Source organism: Mizuhopecten yessoensis, unplaced genomic scaffold, assembly GCF_002113885.1.
Source record: "Mizuhopecten yessoensis strain PY_sf001 unplaced genomic scaffold, ASM211388v2 scaffold10661, whole genome shotgun sequence".
NCBI lineage: Eukaryota > Metazoa > Mollusca > Bivalvia > Pectinida > Pectinidae > Mizuhopecten > Mizuhopecten yessoensis.
Window position 1 is genome coordinate 111,914 of NW_018408658.1, and position 22,846 is coordinate 134,759.

Here is a 22,846-nt window from a genome sequence, read left to right on the forward strand (position 1 = left end):
TACAAGGAGTATCCAATCGTCAAATATGCACAATACAAGGCCGAAATCCGAACTTTTGAAAATTCTTCAAGAAAACTAAGGATTAATCTTTCGGAAGGTTAACGCCTTTGGTTTCATCGACAACACCGGTCATGCATATTCAGGGTAGATCCAAGTAATGTTACGTTCTTAAAGCGAGAACCACATCGAGTCTTCCCGAGAATAGGCAAAGGATGATCGTATACAGTACGAAGGTCCCTATACATGGGAGGAAAATATCCGACGTCAATTTTGAGAGTCGAATCCAGATCTATCATAATTAGTCCGAAACTTTACCGATGTTCCTTCGGCTTTCTAAGTAACAGTACACCATTGTGATATATATTTAAATGCATCATTTGTCTATAGCCTTTTTTGCGTCGCTTATTTCGATTCACATGGACAATACTTAAATACGGTAATGGACAAACATTTAATGTAATCAGGGATGTTCGTAGATAGTAAATGATTAATGTAATCACGGATGTTCGTAGATAGTAAATGATGAATGTAATCACGGATGTTCGTAGATACTAAATGATTAATGTAATCACGGATGTTCGTAGATAGTAAATGATTAATGTAATCAGGGATGCTCGTAGATAGTAAATGATTAATGTAATCACGGATGTTCGTAGATAGTAAATGATTAATGTAATCACGGATGTTCGTAGGTAGTAAATGATTAATGTAATCACGGATGGTCGTAGATAGTAAATGATTAATGTAATCAGGGATGCTCTTGGTGGTATACATGCCTATAGTCTTTAAACTCGAAGGAACAGATTTTGTTTAAAACATTGTTATCAAATGTTAGTAACTTTAGTGCATTTTACTACAATACGTACACAGTGGTGTAAATAATTTCTACTTAGTTTTATTATAGAAAACCATTAGTTACTCACCGTACTATACATCTTGGTTCTAATGGACGTCACGTGATCCAGAATGGCTCAAACTGGACCTCACTAATGCGGTTAGTCCTTGACAGGTCCGAATACATCTACCGTTTATTGACACCAACAAGCCTTTCTGGTATTAATTCTCCACGTCGGTAGCTATATCGAGATGAAACGTGGCGACATATATATCAATTTCACCATAGTATACTCCCGTTTCGTCCGTAATACATTCATTAGCTGATGTCATGTGTGTACTTCTACTTAGAACACATATCTCGTGTCAGTCGAATTACTTCGAAAATTTTATAAAAACCCCTCATTCCTGTTGTTACCCTGACACCACGCGGCTGTATAGGAATCTCCAGCTAGCACGCAATATCACACACACTCCACTCAGGCAGTAGGGCTTACCTCTCACAAGTGTACGGAGGTCCAAATAGGTTAAACGTTACGTATAGCAATGATTTCAGCAATAACATTTGTAAACTATCATTTACATTAAAACCGGAGAAGTTGGTAGTACACCGTCAAAGTGTCTGTAGCTGATGACAGTTACTACACTATGGTATAACACAATGTACTCGAATTTCTCCCAGGGTAAATTGCGTTTCCCTGTCTTGCCGAGATGGTGTCGGGATTAAACATCACCGCGTATACCACTCTGAAATATGATATGAAACATTTGTCTCTCAGTAAAAACGAATCACTGAAGAGACTTTATATGAATGCAATATTTGGAAATTAGATGGTCAATACAGAATTTATTGGTAGTGAGCGACTTCGGTATTTTTAAACAACCAGCATCGGTACCGCATAACGTTATAGCACACAGAATAAGTTAAAAACAACCGCAGTGTCACAGAAATATTTTCTCATCTCACAAACAGGAAGTACTTTGTCAGACATGTTTAACATTTATACTGTAGCGGGGTGACATACACTCCGAGTGCCATTGTATATAGCACCGAGTACCTATTGGTACGTACACAGCCGACGGTCGCTCAAAAAACAATTACAGAGTTATCCATCCCATTGTTTGAAGCAATGTCGAATGAGCCTTAAAAGTTGATCCCAAGACCTGTGGGACGACAGACTACTACCCCTACACAACAGGCTGTTTTGCATTAGATGAAACTAATAAAACTTTTGGTCAAACGATTCTTATACATCATTTATTTGAAAACAAATATTTTACAAGCTACAGGAAAAATAATTTATTTTATGTTTGCAGTTGAAAAATAGCAAATGAGAATAGATATAGCTTTAAATGTTGTATGTCTTATAACTGACAATAGATGTACGTAATTTGTATGTTATCTGCCGTATTGAAACGAAAACATAATTCCTTTGTGAGATGTTTCAGATATAGTCTGTTCAAACACAAATTAAGTGTATAGAATTTTAATTTTCAAACAAATAGATTTTTGTAAAATTTCTTCAAAATGTGAATGCTAGAAAGCACACCCTATGTTAGACTTAATGATAACCAGTGTGGTTTGTGATAACAGTGTTGAGGATACATTTTTTATACGACTTCCTGTTCAATACATACGTTTTACCTTCTAACTCAGAAGGTAAAACGTACGTATTCACCGGCAGCTTCGTTAAATATGATACCCAACAATATATTCACACAGTCCTTAGATACACATATACCAGTAGATATGTCTTTCCTTCATATGACAGTGGTCTGAATATAAACGTTAGTAACATTTGTAGTTTTTATAATTTTTCAATATTTATCGCAGTCAAAAGCCATTTCTTTGTGCATTTGATTTATTGCACTAATTTCTATAAGTGCGTCTAAAAATAAAGGGTCTCTTTTAATTTCGTTCCCAATCCTTGGTGATTTCAAAGTGGTCTGCCTAAAGTCCGGTCGTATACCACAAAAACGACAGCCGACTTATCATGAAATATATTGGTTGAACAAAGTTTTTAAAACACTGTACATGTTGAAGTATTTTTTTCAAATATAATACTGAATGACACAGAACTTTCCACGTGATTTATATATCCTGTCTTTTTCAATTAAAGTGAAGCCACTTATATTAGTAGGATATTCCGTTATTCTAGCTGACCTTAAAATGTGTATATCATCAAAAATATTTATAAACGTAAATTTAATGTTTTACAGTATTGGTCAAGTGCTAATGATTGCCTCTTAAATTTGTTTGAAAAAAAAATAAAAATCATATGCCAAACTATTTATTTAGTCAACATAGTTACTCTGTGATAGTAAGTCTGTTGGTTTGGGTTGTCATGACAAATGCATAATTGGAAACAACATGATCAAGCAGGTCGTATTGCCTAAACAACCATTGTATACAAACTAATTTGCCACTTTTTTAACAAACAAAAAATATATGTCATTATATTCAGTGGAAATAAGAAATTCTATATTGGTTTGCATAAAAAACTTTTCTTTCAATTGTCTCCCTACGTTTCACATTGAGGTTATGTAACCGGTATAGGTTTATGGAAATAAATTTGCTGCCGCTGATGAGAAGTGATTAGCGTATGCCCAATACAGATATAAGAGATAACTATATATCAAGGCTGATGTTGTATTTCTTCCATACAGATCTCTATAACAATTCATAGTGCATGTCCATGTATCAATGCTACCCCCCCCCCCCCTCAAAAATGAAGCATCAAGTCTCCGATACAGGAGGTCCCGTATCGTATATTTTGCATGGGAATATATTCCCAGGGATAAAGAAAACACAAGAGTATATAAAGTGTAAACAAATCTGTGAATAGGACTCTTAATCAATGAAACTATGGAAACGCATGAACGATGGTAAAGTTTGCATCCCCATCCTTGCAAAACTCGGGAACTACGACCAGGCGTTCCGAAAGGGTAAGCGTATTCTGCTTCATTGACGATAGCCGCCATATCAATCTAGGTCAAATCGTAGTAATGCAACGTTCTAAAGATCAGAATTGAGGTAGTGATAGCAAAATCACAAGACACATAAAATAGCTTTATAAAGAATATCAACCTTATCGTACAAGGAAATAAAATATTTCCAAACGATATAATGATGACGACCGATTTTTTGCAACCTGTGTGGTTAGTTTATCGGTCAGTCATCGAAATATATCACGGAAAGCATTATATTTGGTGCAAGGCCGTTGATATCGAATCATATATGACAAACAATGGTTTACGGAAAACATTCCGTGGGTCCAAGGCACACACGTGAAACAATGTGTTCCTTTTTAAATACACTGCAACTATATTGTACATACCCTGTGATTATAACTGAACGCCTGTCTACCTCCTGACAGCGTGTCGTGTAATTCGTCCTTAAACACTAGGTATATAAACTACCTTTGTGATTATCTACTCGATGTTCTTCCCTGTTGACTGTATTAAGTCTATTTTAAGCCCATGTGAATTTGATAGTGATAGATTGCATTGCATAATAAAGGAAGGCGACACCTGCGGACTCTGAAAGACATACTTAAATAAAGCGTATTTTTAGGATCAAAGCAGATATTTGAATAACTTTTTTTTTTATTTATTAATTTCTTTTAAATAAATAGTTAAAGCGGAACACGCACTTCAGTTGAACTATGTTGGGACTGAACTTTGCATTTTATACATAGGTTTTTATTTTTCGAAACTAGGTAGACATCAAGTGATAGTTAACTTTCAATGCAAGGTATTGTACTGAAATTCCCAGATGACGGGTACATTGTAATACTCGGTAGTGAGAAAGCCCTCCCAGGGTCAACATTTAATGATAGTGAGCTATAAATATGTGTGATCGATACGGATATTTATTTGTTGAATATATAATTAAAATCATATTTAAACATACATAAGAGAAAAGAAAAAAAACGTTGATCGTGTTTTCCATTGTTTTTTTTTAAATGTTACATTGAAGATCAAAATTAGGGAATACAGATTTCACACCACTATAAAAAAGAAACCTTTCAGAATCATGAGTAGTTTTCTTTGTTCTTCTCTATTAATCAGGGAGTCATATCGTAATCGTTTTGTCTGGGTTTTCCTTCTCGCTCCCATCCAAAAGCAATCCTAGCTGATGTACAAGGTATTTGAGCTTTAAATAACCTTTAGAAGCGTTTGTTAGCATCTATGCAGTTTTACTAAGATAATGTAACTAGAATATGTTTGTTGTACCTGACAAGGGCAGTGAGCTTTTTGTTCGAGTCGTTCCGATGACGTAGTTTGCTGAAAATGCGGTTAACACTTATCCGCACAAAAATTCCTCCTTGCATTATAACTTATATATGAATTTAAATATTTAAGAAAACAATAAGTGTGAAATTCTCTCTAACCCACCTTCATTCTCTGTTACGCCATCGCTGTGATACCTTTCCTCTCTCTGTCTTACACCCGCCCTCCTTTTACATCGTTCCCCTCCCCCGTAACACCCTCTCTCACGGCGCACTCCTTCTCCATCCAATACAAGACTATTTTCAATGAGGATTCAGGCTTAGATGACCTATCAATTTAGGAAGCTCTCATACCAGAATACAACAACGACAGTAGAAGTCTCCTACCGTACAATATATTAACCCCGCTACAGGCCAATTAGGACTTAGGGGACCTTTGATTACACGTCAGTACATATCAGCACTAGTGTGTTTACAACAAGAACATTTTGACTTAAAAAACAGCAAGGTATAAACCTAGTAAAATCGATCTTGCTAACTATACAGTTTTTAAACATAAATTATTATATTCCTGCAGCATTTAAACTTGCAGCCAATTAAAAGGCGCCTTTATTGAATGTGTTCTAAACATTCACATTTTAATATTCTTCAAATCGGCGATGTAAATTATTCAGTTATTATATACTTGGGTTTATCTCTAAAGTAAATATAGGGTAGGTAACCCGGGTTACCAAGGCCTTGGTTTGCTTCACTCTATACCACGTGGGTACAGTTAATCCCTCCTTAGTACCGCTACTAATCCCTGTAATTATCGCTACCACCTCCAATGATAGTGGTCACGTAATTAAACGGTGTACCGAATATTCTCTTAAAACACAACACTATGTTGATGAAGGTTGTTTTTATAAACTTTATTTATTTAACAACATTTATGAAACAAGGTTTAACAACTTTTACTATTCATTCTTGTTTGAAATCAAACATTAGCAGCACATGAAACCCACTACCACAGGGACCTGTATCATGATCCTTGCCTACCCTATATAACATAGCTACCACAGGGGACTGTGTTATGATCCTTGCCTAACATATATAAATAACATAGCTACCACAGGGACCTGTAGCATGATCCTTGCATACCCTATATATATATAAAATAGCTAACACAGGGGAATGTGTTATGATCATTGCCTCACATATATATATAACATAGCTAACACAGGGACCTGTAGCATGATCCTTGCCTGCCCTATATATATATAACATAGCTACCACAGGGGACTGTGTTATGATCCTTGCCTCACATATATATATAACATAGCTACCACAGGGGTCTGTGTTATGATCATTGCCTCCCCTATATATATATAGCATAGCTACCACAGTGTACTGTATTATGATCCTTGCCTCCCATATACAACATACCTACAACAGGGGACTGTTTTATGATCCGTGTCTCCCCTATATACCAAAGTTACCACATGGGCTCGTAACATGATCTTTAACCCCCTTTTATAACACAGCTACCACAGGGTACTGTATTATGATCCTTGCCTTCCCTATAAACCATTGTTACCACAGGGGCCGTAGTATGATCTTTAACCCTCTTTTATAGCATAGCTACTACAGAGGTCTGTAGCATAATCCCTGTCTCATGCACATTTATCCATGTATAGTATTACCTCATTGCCATCAAAGCAAAGAGTTTATTATACAACTCTTGTTTTATATTCGCATTTTTTTATACTTGTAATTAAACTTATTTTTAATTGAACATTTGGGGAAGATTCTTAAGTTGCAAAGCAAGTGGCAAACCTCGTTTTGATAACTTATGAAACTTCCCTCGGCTTGTGATTCACTCATCATTTGATTTATCTTACATATTTCGAGACGAAAGAAAAGCTAACGAAGAAATACTGGCGTTCATAGTTAAAACTTAGAAGGATACTTTGTACACATCTGTAGTGACCTGTGGAATGATTTTCCACATGCTCGTAATGAGAAATTGTTCCCACGACATATTCTTAAAGTGTGATAATCTCTATACGAATAAGTACCACCTACCAGTTGTATGAAAAACCAATTATTTTGAATAACCAGTGTAAGAAATAATTGATAAACAAGGTGAAAACGACTTGAATATTTTGGTATTTTTTTTTCAAACGAGAAAACATACAAGTGTTTCAGATCTACAGAAATAACATATTTATCTATATTTATATTGATTTATTCTTAAAATGTATTTTCTTAATATACCTGCAATTAACCCCAACCCACCCTATGTTTTGATACATGTACTGTACAATGACTGTGCGCACACAGGAAAAGCATGAAGAACTACTAGAGTAACCCAACCCACTAGTGTAACCACACCCACTAGTGTAACCACACCCTTTAGTGAAACCTCACCCGCTAGTGTAACCACACACACTAGTGTAACCACACCCCCACTAGTGTAACCACACCCACTAGTGTAACCACGCCCTTTAGTGTAACCCAACCCACTAGTGTAACCACACCCACTAGTGTAACCACACCCTTTAGTGAAACCTCACCCGCTAGTGTAACGACACACACTAGTGTAACCACACACACACTAGTGTAACCACGCCCTTTAGTGTAACCGAACCCACTAATATTTACCATCGTATGGCATTGCCACTATATCATCCAACCAAATTCAGTTGGCATCCATATAGGCTATGAATGCCATGGACTGATTGTTGACGTCATCATAATTATGATGTCATAATTGTTACGTTGGAAACTACTGTCCATCCCTGTGCGATCGCTGTTCTATTCATTGAAGAAGCATACACGATAAATATATAAATACATTATTTGAACTGAATGCTGAATAATAATAAGAGCAATTTTTTATGAGCTGAACATACTCTAAAAATGTTAAATATAAGTGTTGAACTGCTTTCAGTTGGCATTCATAGGCAATATGAATGCCAACTGAACAAAGGCAAATCCAACATGAAGCGCGCTAACCACACCCACAAGAGCAACCACACCCACTAGTGTAACCACACCTACTGGCATCACGTATGCACATAGAGCACCAAGTATACACTATGTATTAACTATCGAATACCAAGTTGTATCTCACCTACGTATACATTATGAGATATCACAGACTATCTCTTGCAGAACCCATTTCTCCCTGTTTCATTACCGTTGGTTCTTCATGTAAGACTCAATTCCGTAAGTCTGTATATCAATGCACATCAGATATAGTCTGTTGAATTCAAAAATGTTTTCAACAGCTTATTCACAAGCGAATCATATATATTTTAAGTGAAACAAGAAATTATTTGGATTCTGAAGGATAAAGTATTTAAATTTGAGAAAACAGAAAAACCGTAATTAAACAGAATCGCAACTTGAACCCGTCGACGTTCCCTATCGTATAGATTAAGGCCTAATCCAATTCCTAATTTCTTTTTGAATATTGAAGCTGATCAGTCTTACAGCCTCCCTATAAAACGCTGGGCTGCTAGCTAACGGTTCATGTCAGGTGTGAGCAGGAATAGCGTACAGACCGACACAGAGGTACGCAGTGTCAATCTGTTTTGTTTCGGCCGTAATTCCTAATAGACATTATCATTAATCTACCAAAATCAAGCTTATCTCTCCGGTTAATCTCACAAGACGTCGACAAGTTGATACAAATCAGCCTAATTAAGGCTTCTGTTGAAATTCAAAAGACAAGCCCAACCCATCATTATGTTTTTGTGGCGGGTCGTCTCGTTTCTTTCTGTAATTCAATAGAAGGGATCTCAACAAGCTATTTGTGAAATCTACACAATGAAACCTTGCTTTCTTAACGAGTAACACGTTCAAACTTTACCAATTCACATTTCACTCAAAGATTTGTATATTAAATTCATCTCATCTTATAAAGGAAGTACACTTATATAATCTTATAGTGTCATAAAATCGATGAAATCCATCTTCAAGTTGTAAGCCTTGTCTATTTTAAAATGAGTCTTCCAAAATGTCTAGTCCGATTAATAGGTGATTGTGAGTATTGTAAGTTTGTATAATCAATTTAAAATATGATATTGAGATACGTGTATGCTTGATTCTGAGGATTTGGAGAGAAGAAGCTGAGGCAGACGTGATTTCAGTGAGTGTTGGAGTTCACGTTACTGTGTTGGATACACAATAGTATACCATACTAGTCTGGTTATATGTCTCAACGTCAAGACGTAGAAGTTTTGACTTCCATTTTATGAATATCATTTTGTTGTTTTTAGCTGTGATTTACACCGTAATGACTTATACTGGACACATCATTGAAAGGATACATGTTTGTATTGTACAATATACATATATCTGGTGTTTAAAATGTAAAAAAGAAATTTCTGTAGGGTCTATATTCTAGACAAGTTACATTTTACAATCAAATAGCTGATAGCATTCTCCTATGTCTAACAAGGTTTAAAACCTCTGTTTGGGAGCGGGTATATATGACGGAGCTATAGAAACCTCTCCAGTTACATGTCCAATCTCAGTTAGTGGTCTCTGATCTTGTCTTCCATTATTTTCCCCAGTTGATTCATTTTGAAATGATAAGAAGTGGCATACTTCAAAAGCACGCTAAAAGAGGAAATACAGTATTTAATAAATGAGCACATGCTTCATTTTTGTGAGAAAAAAGGAGGAAACACTAGGGAGGATTAGTGCAAAAAGCTAAATTATTTGGGATATCTTGAACACTAAGATCTTTGAGCAAACGCCCAATACAACGGTTCTTCAGATATTTTAAACTTCCGAACAAAATATTCGTTTAAGAGTGTTTAGTATATCTTTTCTTGATAACATAATCAGTGCACGTGAGGATACACAACACAACGACCACATTAAGGCGAGCGGAAGTCACGTGTCATTTTCTAATGCTTTATGATAAACAATCGGAGAAAATGTCTGTAAATATGCTCATATAGGATGTGAGATAACTTGAAGACAGAATGTAAACTCATTTTTGAAGTATACTTTAAAATATCGAAGCGCAAGTTTCTTGTCTTTCAAGTACATGCCATCTTTGAATGATTATACGATACGTGTCTGGGATGAGATATAAATTTAGGGCAGATGACAGATGTTGACCAACATATAATCAAACTTCAGACATCAACCAGATGGTACACACTGTAGCAACAAACAACATATTGAAACGCATGCCGCCATTACTACAATATATATCGCTCTTGTTATACAGTAAGGTCATGCAAGGTCACACAGTAACGACGGATAGACGTGTGCGAACAGGGTCGTTTGAAGCTTACATCTGACAAAATGGAGATCCAGATTCTAGGGGTACTACAATTTGTATGGCATATGAATCTCTTTGTATTTGTTCTATGAAATATTTTATATCCAGACGAACGTTAAGAGCATCCCGATTCTACAGGAGAACAATGGACGTATGTAGCCTCTCACACTCAACCAATCGAATACAACATGCACCTGAAGGGCTTCCCACCCTTCGTAATACACATGTTTTGGCTGGTCGTATTTTCCTGTCGTCATTACCGTATTGCGTATCGGGCATTTCAATGCGGTAGTGTAAATTATGGTAACACCGGGTAAACAATAATACACGTGCTTGACCATGATATGTTAGAGTCATTGGAGTGTATTGATAAACGGAAACAGGAAGTACATCCCTAGTTGAAAATCCAATGTAGCCTGGAGACAGTATCACAATTTCCGCGAATTCTAATGTTTACTATTAAACTGATGAATATTGTATGTTTATAATCGACAGAACAGTGTGTTCTCTCAATATTAAAGTATTTCAAAGGAATCCAGGCATTAATTCAGGTTTTTTTTTTTTATCAATGAGTCACATGTGTCCATTTTTCTGTACTTCAGGAACCCAGCTACCTATTTCTATACTGTGAAGTTTTTCAAGACCGATAACTCTTACCTGCAATTACTATGTGTATATGGTTTTATTATAAAATGTCAATTTTTATATCGTGTATAGAGAATTAATTTTACACAATTTCAGCATTTATTAAATTGAAGAAATTCTACTGAGAAATGGTGACACAATCCTATTACCTTAACACCCGATATCGAGACTTACCTGTGAAATGTGTAATGAAATGAACTTCAGAAATAAAACTTCCGATACAAAGACATAAATTGACTCACACGAAGACACTGACATGGGACCAAGCGACTTTAAGAAGGTATTACTTTTGTGAAGCGCATTGAATGCGGACTGATGTGTTTTGTGTACCGACCTCAAATGTACATATCACGCGCTTACATCAGTTCACAAGCTCGAGGTCGTTAAGATTTGTTCTATAAAGCGAGACACGCTCTGTCGAGTAAATCCTTTTTTTTTTACAAATGCTGTACTCCGTGTAAATAGTGTTTTGTAATATATCAAGATCCCTATGAAAATGCATGTGTGAGTGAACGTGAAAAGGCATATATGTACGTGACATGTTAATATACCATGCGCTAGCGAGCTGTGGAATTATGTCCAAAGTGTGCATGATTGAGAGTAATTTTGTTCCAAAAAAGAACAATAAATTAACAATTCCGAAATCATAATTTCAATTAACTTCCATCATTTTCGATATATGTAAAAGAGATAACTGTCATTGGGTTAATTGTATCTCTCTGAGAAAAGTGTTTTTTTTCAAGGAAGACAACTCTCATCACAATCAAATTTATTGTAAAATGTAAAATCAATGAATTTTAAAGCCATTGTGTATATTTTGTTCAATTTTTCACTCTTTTTGTTTGACACTGTGTGTCCTGTTTGCCTTTAGCTTATGGATAATCATAATAAAATATTTGTAGGGTTGATTAACAATACTTCTTTTCATTTTTGTATTGTTGTTATTGGAACAATAACAATGAAACACCAAAATATAAGAAAATATTTAAATTGACAAAAAATCATTTTTTTGGTATTTTTTTCCCAAAAAATCCCCAGTCCATCGAAATGCTTAGATTTTCATAGAATAACACCTACAAAGTGGCATAACCATTGTGTGAAAGTTTCAACGAATTCTGCTGGTTAAATGCGAACGGGTAGAGCGTCCTTAATACTGTACCCTTTAACTGCAGTGTATAGAAATGTCTAACCCAAAACATACAATATATTTTGTTTTGTTTTGTGTTCAAATTGATTACTTTTCTGTACAAAGAAAAAAATCTCCGTTACATATGAAATACCCTTCAGGTTGTGAAAGGACATAAATCATAACAACTTAAGCTTCATTACCAAGAGCAAAAACAGCTGACAGTGACTAAATATAATCTATATTTATAGTTCTTTCAACTTATATTAATCGCTCTTGTTGGCCCGGATGTTAGCGCGCGGGGGTCTTATGGTAGGAGGAAACCGGAGTACCCGGAGAAAACCCATGTGATCGGGCAGGTGAATCTATACCTTTTCACGTCGGATCGGGGAATCGAACCCCGGCCGCCTTATTGAAAGGCAGGTGTGCCATCCACTGCACCACCCGACCACCCTACACTGACCTAAAACAGTGTTATAGATCACACGTTAGATATCTATATTAAATTCAATTCAGATTGAGACGTTTCACTGTGTTACTCACTCCTTCACTCCTAGTATATTGATGGCCGTTATATGTTAAGTGTGTGGTAAACCTTTGATTTGTACTGGCAGTGGAACTGTGTTTTGGACTGAAACTTCTTAAATATGGGACAAAGTATTACAACTTAGTGGCATGTTGACTTTTGGATAATATTAATCCACTAATTCAGTACAATGGTCTTGCTTAAATAGCTAATTTAAAAGAAATCAATTGAAAAATAATTATTCAATTTGAAAATGTGGCCAAGGACGTGAGTTATATAAAGTATATATCAATTTTATCCCCAAAAAAATCACAAAAAAACATTTATTAATTCAATGCAGAAAGCTAATCAAGGGAAAACTTTCCTACAACATGACGTCATTAAGTCTTTTTCTCCGTGGTTATAGGGTCTTTGCAACCAGTCAATAATTCCAGCACTGCCGAACCACGTACTCATTTACAGCTGAGTAGACTGGAACAAGAGGCGTAAACTATCTTGTTCAAAGATAAAACACAGTGACGTGTCGTGACTCGAACCCGCAACTCATCGGTAACGAGCCCGGCGTCACGTCATACCACTAGACTACCGTGCCTCTTGTGTGACTTGGCTGTGTCTTTGGGCTACCGTGTTGCCCTCTTTGACTTTTTGTGTGTGGATGGGCAATTAAGTAAAGCATGTAACCTGTTGATTAGCTAGTGAACTAATGATAATTATATTATAATTCTTTCTCATATCTCTTCCCCTTACATTTTTACCCCTGCAGGTAGGGGATCGGGAAAAGAATACACCTGCTGTTGTCCACTGCATGAATCGTAGGAGGCGACTAATAAGGAACCCCCCTGCAGAATTGGGGATTTATTTTGGTGTCCTCTATTTGGGGACACAAAACCGACCAAAATAAATCTGCTGCAACCTTTGCAATATTTGGGATTTTTATCTTTCTTTGAATGATAGGTGTTATTCCCTGCTTAACGTTCAGCATTAAGGGGAATGGCAACAACTGGTTCACCCGTTGTCAGTATAATGTGACCGGGCGGAATGTTGTGCTGGCACCCTCTTCGGCATGGTATTTCAGTGAGATAGCACCAAAATACCATGTCTTCTGCATACACACACGCAGGCACGCATACACAACACACATGGAGGCACATCCTTAAATGACATTAGCTGTTAATAGGACGTTAAATTGATAATTGTAAAAATTCCCCTTCCCTCTTGAAGTGTATATACTCTATAAATCATAAATACACTGACAAACTACGATTAAAAAGAGCAATTTAATGCATTAGGAATATCTAACGTTTGGTCCAAATTCTCTTTAGTAATAAAGATTATTGACATTTAGACATGAGTATTGTTTATTGTCAGGAAGACGGTGGGAACAGAGCATTTGGACGTGCTTGTATTGACATTTATACATTGACACTGCTGTAAACCGCCGTAAAATACAGGTGAATGGGGTGGGGTTAACAATAGTTAAAGGTGTCGTTAATCAAGTGGTCTATAGGATCAAGGAGAAGAATATCGGCTTGCCGGTTAACACCTTTCAAATATGGCTCCTTTTTATTGGAGTCGCCGTCAAACAACAGCCAACAAAAATAGCCTGCAATATGTACAAAAAGCTGTAATTAGTATGTAGGTATCACTGGTGCTAGGTTTGCTGCATTTTGTTTAAGAAGTCATATTGTAAGGTGGCGGTATTTTTAAGTCATCGGGATCAGTTAAGTTAGTTACAAAGTGTAAATTTACTCTATCAACATAGATACAATGTACTTTATAGTCGCGCATTAAACGCTGTACAGAATGATCGCTCTGATTTATGGGATGAGCTTTGTGTCTCGAATGGTGTACCCGACAAACTGGTATGGTATTTCTCTCATCAGGTCGACTGGAGTGTCGCCAAGTAGTTCATTTATCATCGTAGAGATAGCTGATATTCACCTACTGCATATATTCGGTTTCAAAGTTATGAATAATTAAAACGTATGATCAAAGTTCAGAATGTTGGATACGACCACAGTAAACAGTACAATACTGTATGTGTTTTACTAGAACCTACTGTAGTAACGCAAACAATATATAAGTTTACTTAGGATAGAGTATAGTTCTCATCTTGTTCCATATTTATAAATGTACCCTTTTCAATGAGATATACATTGGTACAAATGTTACATTAGAACTCGTAGAGAGACGTCATGAAAATAAATGTAAATTGAAATAAGAATATGGAGTTGATATGTTCTGCTATATAATATATAAAGCAACTGTTATAAGGTCGTGATCACATCGTGTCTATTTATCAATAGAATACAACGACACCAAAATAAATATCAACAGAAACACAATCTGTAAAAACAAGTAAATAGGTAACGATGTCAACAATAGGTAATGATAAGTATAAAGAGGTACCCTACCTTGTGTTGATTTCAGTATAATGTGATTGTGGATCAGTGTCTATACGACTCTTGCCTGTCTTCTTACAACTTGTATGATACAGTCACCACACAGTGTTGATATACAGCGCTACCCGGCTATTGACAGGAGGATACCGCGTGTCACAATACTTTTAATAAATCACAACTTGTTTTTAATTTCCTGCTCACTTGTAAAAAGTAAACATACATTTATCCGGACATGAACTCTTAAAATAGCACACTGCACCCGTGACCGGAAAGACATATTAGTGAAACCCATGTTCTCTTGGACATTGACCTTAAATTACTACAATAGAAAACATGAAGCTTAGCCGGCATTAAGACTTTATTTAATCATCAACTAAACATAACTATATTTAGTCAATCAATCCTTTCCTGACGAGGACGAAATCCATGTTAAATTGAAGAAAAGTAGCTTAATGACTGTTCCTTGTCGTTATGTAAATCGTACCTGTGAAACCAGCATATTTTCTTATGTCTAATGCTATTTTATTGCATACTAGCCGAACATCCTATGCAATCACTAATCACCATTGCATGAAATATATTGAGTTACGAGCCCACATAATTCACTTTAGCCGCAAATCATGTTCCTTACAATGCGCGAGATATAATTTACACACCACTTCTAGCCGGGATTCACATACGATTTGCTTTCAGATCTTTTGTAATGCTATATATAGATTTAGTCTAGACTCGGGTAATTTTACTAGTCTACAGTGTGTAGTCCTACCACACACAACTAGGGGTGTGTATTTGTAGGTATAATGTCTTAGTAAGGCCAGAGTACACGACATTATAATATTGACAATTGTGCTAGGTGACCCTGTCGTAGTTCTGTAGTGACACAACTTTGACCACATTCCTTTAACCGTGGGAAGATGTAATTACCTTCAGCATATTTATTGTCATGGCGAATGCATGTAAGTGTTCATTAAAAAAAGGCCCTGCCAGCATGTAGAAAAGTGCCACAAAGAATATTTAGAATATCAGTTGCATTACTATTTCCTCTTGTCTACACGTGCTTTTCTTGCATTCTCAAACCTTTAGGTTTATCGGGAATTAAGTTGTCTGCTGTATCCCATTACATGATAACTATAGGTTATTAATACTGTAATTATTGACAAAATGGCTGTTCTCCACGAGGGCGAACATTGAAGGAACAAATATCAATTTGTTACATTCTATGTAAAACCGTTTTCTGTTCCTTTATACTTCCCAAGTCAAGTCGTTAACTGATGCATCTGCCGTTACCCAACTCCGGACGTGTTATGAAATTACAATTTTGTTTCATTGTTTTCTATCCCGGTATCGTTCATTGATACAGTTGAACATCCTTGACAGCACCTAGTAATATTCAAGGTGTGGTAGATATGATTCCAAATTAGTCATAAGCAGTTTTTATGTGATTCAATGAGCTTAAATTGCCGACGTTAATTACTTTACCCAAGGTCATAAGTGGAGTTACACCTTCTACATTGCTTTTATCAACAGCATGCAAAAGTAAATATCTTTATTGTCTATTTTTTTTTTTTTTTTTTTATAGATACGTTTAAAAAAGACGTGTGGGCTTTCTTTACTTGTATATACCGCGAACGTTGTCTTTATAGACCAATAAATGGAGAATTGCAAAAACGAGTTTTGTTGTTAAAGGGTCTAAATAGACCGGTTTTAAATATAACTAAACCCCGTTGAGAACGCAATAGGGGGATAGGGTTTAATGTTTAACATAGGTCTGATTTAATGGCAGACGTACTTTGTGAGAATACGATGACAGTACTATAGTATACTTCTAGAAACGTCAACACTTTAGTGAAGACATTTATCTTTTGGGAATAACTTAATATTTTCCTCTGACGGGAGGCTGGTTAATGAAACAGTTGACATACTTTTATATAAACATACATGCAAATTAAATACCATTGTATAAAAAAATGTTTGTTTGCATATTAATTAATAATGTAACGTGTTTTTACACACGCGGTGGATTTCGTGTTTTAAACGTCATGTACATGGCGTTTATCATCCGAAACTAATATAAATGTTAAAATACAACCACGTTCCAAAAACCATGCTCTAGATATCCTCATCGTTTGTGTTAGATATCCCTCAGGCAATGTTAAACTAGCCCTAACATCAATTTTCATGTATGAACACCATCTTGACATTGCAGTTTACGAGAACTCGTAATGGGTGCTGTTGATACAAAGATATTGATGTATAAACATATATGTGTCATAAAACCTACATACATATGTTTGGTTATATTTAAGCACCTACTGTAAGCACAGTTATAAATATATGTAATATTACACAGTATACACCAAACGAAATCAAAATTACACCATACATCAATAAACCAATACAAATATAGAGTCAACACGCACATAGTAAACGTTGTTATCAGATACTAGCACAACTTATGTTAACAAAGGTATTGAAACTAAGCAATAAGTGCCAAAATGAAAAAAAAGAAATCGTATAATTATTTCTCGCACAGAAAAATAATGTACTTACTTGCCAGGGTTCTGGTTTAGACAGTTAGTCAATGTTGATGTCCTTTCCCTAGATGTTTATCTCTGAAATGACGAAATCCTTGATAACCAGATCGTCAACAAATCACCGGTTTGCTATATATAATGCAACGACCATTAATGCGGCGACAGTTCCCAACAATGAGGCTACAGCCTTCGACGCAATCAATTAAATTTGTATCTATATCTGGTGCATCGTGGACTCAAAGAGCTTTTGTGCAGTATAACGACCATTTTGTATAACAAACAGATTGTTTATGAAGTGTCACACAAATATGTTTTTACAGTTGTACTTAAGTATGTTTTTACAGTGTTACTTAAGTATGTTTTTACAGTGTTACTTAGGTATGTGTTAACATTGTTACTAAAAAGTTTGTAGTAACAATGTAACTTAAAGTATGTGTTTACAGTGTTACTTATAGTATGTGTTTACAGTGTTACTAAAAATTTGTGTAAACTGTGTAACACAAAGTTTGTGTTTACAGTGTTACTTTAAGTTTGTGTAAACTGTGTTACTTAAAGTTTGTGTTTACAGTGTTACTTAAAGCTTATGTTTACAGTGTTACTTAAAGTATGTGTTTATAATCATACATACAGTTTGTGTTAACAGTGTTACTTAAATTTTGTGTTAATAGTGTTACTTAAAGTTTGTGTAAACTGTGTAACACAAAGTTTGTGGCAACAATGTAACTTAAAGTATGTGTTTACAGTGTTACTAAAAGTTTGTGTTTACAGTGTTACTTAAATTTTGTGTTAACGGTGTTACTAAAAGTTTGTGTTTACAGTGTTACTTAAATTTTGTGTTAACGGTGTTACTTAAAGTTTGTGTTTACAGTGTTACTTTAAGTTTGTGTAAACTGTGTTACTTAAAGTTTGTGTTTATAGTGTTACATAAAGCTTGTGTTTACAGTGTTACTTAAAGTATGTGTTCATAATCATGCATACAGTTTGCGTTAACAGTGTTACTTAATTTTTGTTTTTACAGTGTTACTTAAATTTTGTGTTACATGTAACGGTGTAACCTAAAGTTTGTGTTCACAGTGTTACTTAAAGTTTGTGTTTACAGTGTAACTTAAAGTATATGTTTACAATGTTACTTAAGTATGTATTTACAGTTTTTTTTTTACATTGTTGAATACAGTTTGTGGTTACAGTGTAACTAAAACAACACTTTTTACAAATACGTTAAGTTACACTGTTACTTTAAGTATGTGTTTACAGTCTATTGAAAGTATGTGTTCGCAGTATAATAAAAAGTTTGTGATTACAGTGTTACTTAAAATGTGCATTTCCAATGTTACTAAAAAAAGAACACTCCCCGTAGTGTAACAACTAGTTTGTGTTTAAAGTGTTACTTAAAGTTTGTGTGTTTACAGTTTTACTAACTTTAAGTTTGTGTTTGCAGTGGTTCTTAAAGTATGTGTTTACAGTGTTACCTAAGTTTGTGTTTACAGCGTAACTATTTCTGTTTACAGAGTTACATAAATCATGTGTTTACAGTGCAACTAAAACAACATTGTAAACATATATTTCAAGTTATACTGTTACTTAATATATGTGTTTACAGTGTAATCAAAAGTTCGCTGTGCAGTGTTACTGTTAAAGTGTTACTGAAGGTTCGTGTTTGAAGTGTTACGTACATTTCGTTTGTTTCTTACAGTTACTTTCTTATTTACAGTTAGTGTGTCCAGTCGTACTTACAGTTCATGTATTACTTACGGTTTGTGTGTTACTCACTGTAATTGTGTTACTTACAGTTAGTGTACCCCGTCGTACTTACAGATAGTGTATCCATTCGTACTTACAGTTCGTGTGTTACTTACAGTTAGTGTGTTCATTCGTTCTTACAGATAGTGTGTCAATTCGAACTTACAGATAGTTAGTCCATTCGTACTTACAGATAGTGTGTCCATTCGTACTTACAGTTCGTGTGTTACTTACAGTTAGTGAGTTCATTCGTTCTTACAGATAGTGTGTCAATTCGAACTAACAGATAGTCAGTCCATTCGTACTTACAGATAGTGTGTCCATTCGTACTTACAGTTCGTGTGTTACTTACAGTTAGTGTGTCCATTCGTACTTACAGATAGTGTGTCCATTCGTACGTACAGATAGTGTATCCTTTCGTACTTACAGTTCATGTGTTACTTACAGTTTGTGTGTAACTTACAGTTAGTGTACCCCGTCGTACTTACAGTTCGTGTGTTACTTACAGTTAGTGTACCCCGTCGTACTTACAGTACATGTGTTACTTACAGTTAGAGTGTTACTTACAGTACATGTGTTACTTACAGTTAGTATGTTACTTACAGTTAGTGTGTTACTTACAGTCAGTGTGTCCAGTCGTACTTACAATTCATGTGTTACTTACAGTTAGTGTGTCCAGTCGTACTTACAGTTTATGTGTTACTTAAAGTTCGTTTGTTACTTATATTTAGTGTGTCCAGTCGTAGTTACAATTCATGTGTTACTTACAGTTAGTGTGTCCAGTCGTACTTACAGTTTATGTGTTACTTTCAGTTAGTGTGTTACTTACAGTTAGTGTGTCTAGTCGTACTTTCAGTTCGTTTGTTACCTACAGTTCGTTTATTACTTACAGTTCGTTTGTTACACATATTTAGTGTGTCCAGTCGTAGTTACAATTCATGTGTTACTTACAGTTAGTGTGTCCAGTCGTACTTACAGTTTATGTGTTACTTTCAGTTAGTGTGTTACTTACAGTTGGTGTGTTACTTACAGTTAGTGTATCCAGTCGTACTTTCAGTTCGTTTGTTACTTACAGTTCGCTTGTTACTTACAGTTTGTGTGTTCAGTCGTACTTTCAGTTCGTTTGTTACATACAGTTAGTGTGTCCAGTCGTACTTACAGTTCATGTGTTACTTACAGTTAGTGTGTCCAGTCGTACTTACAGTTTATGTGTAACTTTCAGTTAGTGTGTTACTTGCAGTTAGTGTGTTACTCACAGTTAGTGTGTTTCTTACAGTTAGTGTGTCCAGTCAGACTTTCAGTTCGTTTGTTACTTACAGTTCGGCTGTTACTTTCAGTTATTGTGTTACTTACAGTAAGTGTGTAACTTACAGTTAGTGTGTTACTTACAGTAAGTGTGTTACTTACAGTTAGTGTGTCCAGTCGTACTTACATTTCATGTGTTACTTACAGTTAGTGGGTCCAGTCGTACTTACAGTTTATGTGTAACTTTCAGTTAGTGTGTTACTTGCAGTTAGTGTGTTACTCACAGTTAGTGTATTTCTTACAGTTAGTGTGTCCAGTCGTACTTACAGTTCATGTGTTACTTACAGTTAGTGCGTTACTTACAGTTAGTGTGTTACTTACAGTTAGTGTGTTACTTACAGTTAGTGTAATAAGTCGTACTTTCAGTTCGTTTGTTACTTACAGTTTGCTTGTTACTTACAGTTTGTGTGTTCAGTCGTACTTTCAGTTCGTTTGTTACATACAGTTAGTGTGTCCAGTCGTACTTACAGTTCATGTGTTACTTACAGTTAGTGGGTCCAGTCGTACTTACAGTTTATGTGTAACTTTCAGTTAGTGTGTTACTTGCAGTTAGTGTGTTACTCACAGTTAGTGTATTTCTTACAGTTAGTGTGTCCAGTCGTACTTTCAGTTCGTTTGTTACTTACAGTTCGGCTGTTACTTTCAGTTATTGTGTTACTTACAGTTAGTGTGTAACTTACAGTTAGTGTGTTACTTACAGTTAGTGTGTTACTTACAGTTAGTGTATTAGTTACAGTTAGTGTGTTACTTACAGCTCGTGTGTTACTTACAGTTCGTGTGTTACTTACAGTTAGTGTGTTGCTTATAGTTCGTGTGTTACTTACAGTTAGTGTGTTACTTACAGTTAGTGTGTGCACTTGTACTTTCAGTTCGTTTGTTACTTACAGTTCGTTTGTTACTTACAGTTCGTTTGTTACTTACAGTTTGTGTTCCCCGTCGTACTTACAGATAGTGTATTACTCACAGTTAGTGTGTTCAGTCGTACTTACAGTACTTGTGTTACTTGCAGTTAGTGTGTTAATTACAGTTAGTGTGTTACTTACATTTAATGTGATACTCACAGTTAGTGTGTTACTTACAGTTAGTGTGTTACTCACAGTTAGTGTGTTACTTACAGTTTGTGTGTTTCTTACTGATAGTGTGTTACTCACAGTTAGTGTAATACTTACTGTTAGTGTGTTACTCACATTTAATGTGTTACTCACAGTTAGTGTGTTACTTACACTAACTGTAAGTAACACACTGCCTGTGAGTAACACACTAACTGTAAGTATCACATTAACTGTAAGTAACACACTAACTATGAGTAACACATTAAATGTGAGTAACACACTAACAGTAAGTATTACACTAATTGTGAGTAACACACTATCAGTAAGAAACACACCAACTGTAAGTAACACACTAACTGAGAGTAACACATTAAATGTGAGTAACACACTAACAGTAAGTATTACACTAACTGTGAGTAACACACTAACTGTAAGTAACACACTAACTGTGTTACTCACAGTTAGTGTGTTACTTACAGTTAGTGTGTTACTCACAGGTAGTGTGTTACTTACAGTTAGTGTGTTACTTACAGTTAATGTGTTACTTACAATTAGTGTGTTACTTACAGTTAATGTGTTACTCACAGTTAGTGTGTTACTTACAGTTAGTGTGTCCAGTCGTACTTTCAGTTCGTTTGTTACATACAGTTAGTGTGTCCAGTCGTACTTACAGTTCATGTGTTACTTACAGTTAGTGTGGTACTCACAGTTAGTGTGTTACTTACAGTAAGTGTGTTACTTACTGTTCGTTTGTTACTTACTACAGTTAGTGTGTTACTTACAGTAAGTGTGTTACTTACTGATCGTTTGTTACTTACAGTTAGTGTGTTATTTACTCTTCGTGTGTTACTTACAGTTAGTGGGTTACTTACAGTTTGTGTGTTACTGACAGTTAGTGTGTTACTTACTGTTCGAGTGTTACTTACAGTTAGTGTGTTCCTTACAGTTCGCGTGTTACTTACAGTTAGTGTGTTACCTACAGTACATGTGTTACTCACAGTTAGTGTGTTACTTACAGCTAGTGTGTTACTTACAGTTCGTTTGTTACTTACAGTTTGCTTGTTACTTACAGTTTGTGTGTTCAGTCGTACTTTCAATTCGTTTGTTACATACAGTTAGTGTGTCCAGTCGTACTTTCAGTTCGTTTGTTACATACAGTTAGTGTG

At 35.5% G+C, this 22,846-nt stretch overlaps 1 protein-coding gene across 2 annotated transcripts in view; it reads right to left on the minus strand.

Moving 5' to 3' along the window:
* Positions 1 to 15,124, minus strand: part of LOC110461771 (secretin receptor-like) — a 46,764-nt gene extending 31,640 nt beyond the window's left edge. For both annotated transcript variants that reach the window (XM_021515414.1, XM_021515413.1), the window contains exon 1: positions 15,062 to 15,124. The gene's annotated coding sequence lies outside the window, so the exon portion shown is untranslated. The remainder of the gene's footprint in view (positions 1 to 15,061) is intronic.
* Positions 15,125 to 22,846: the final 7,722 nt, after the last annotated feature.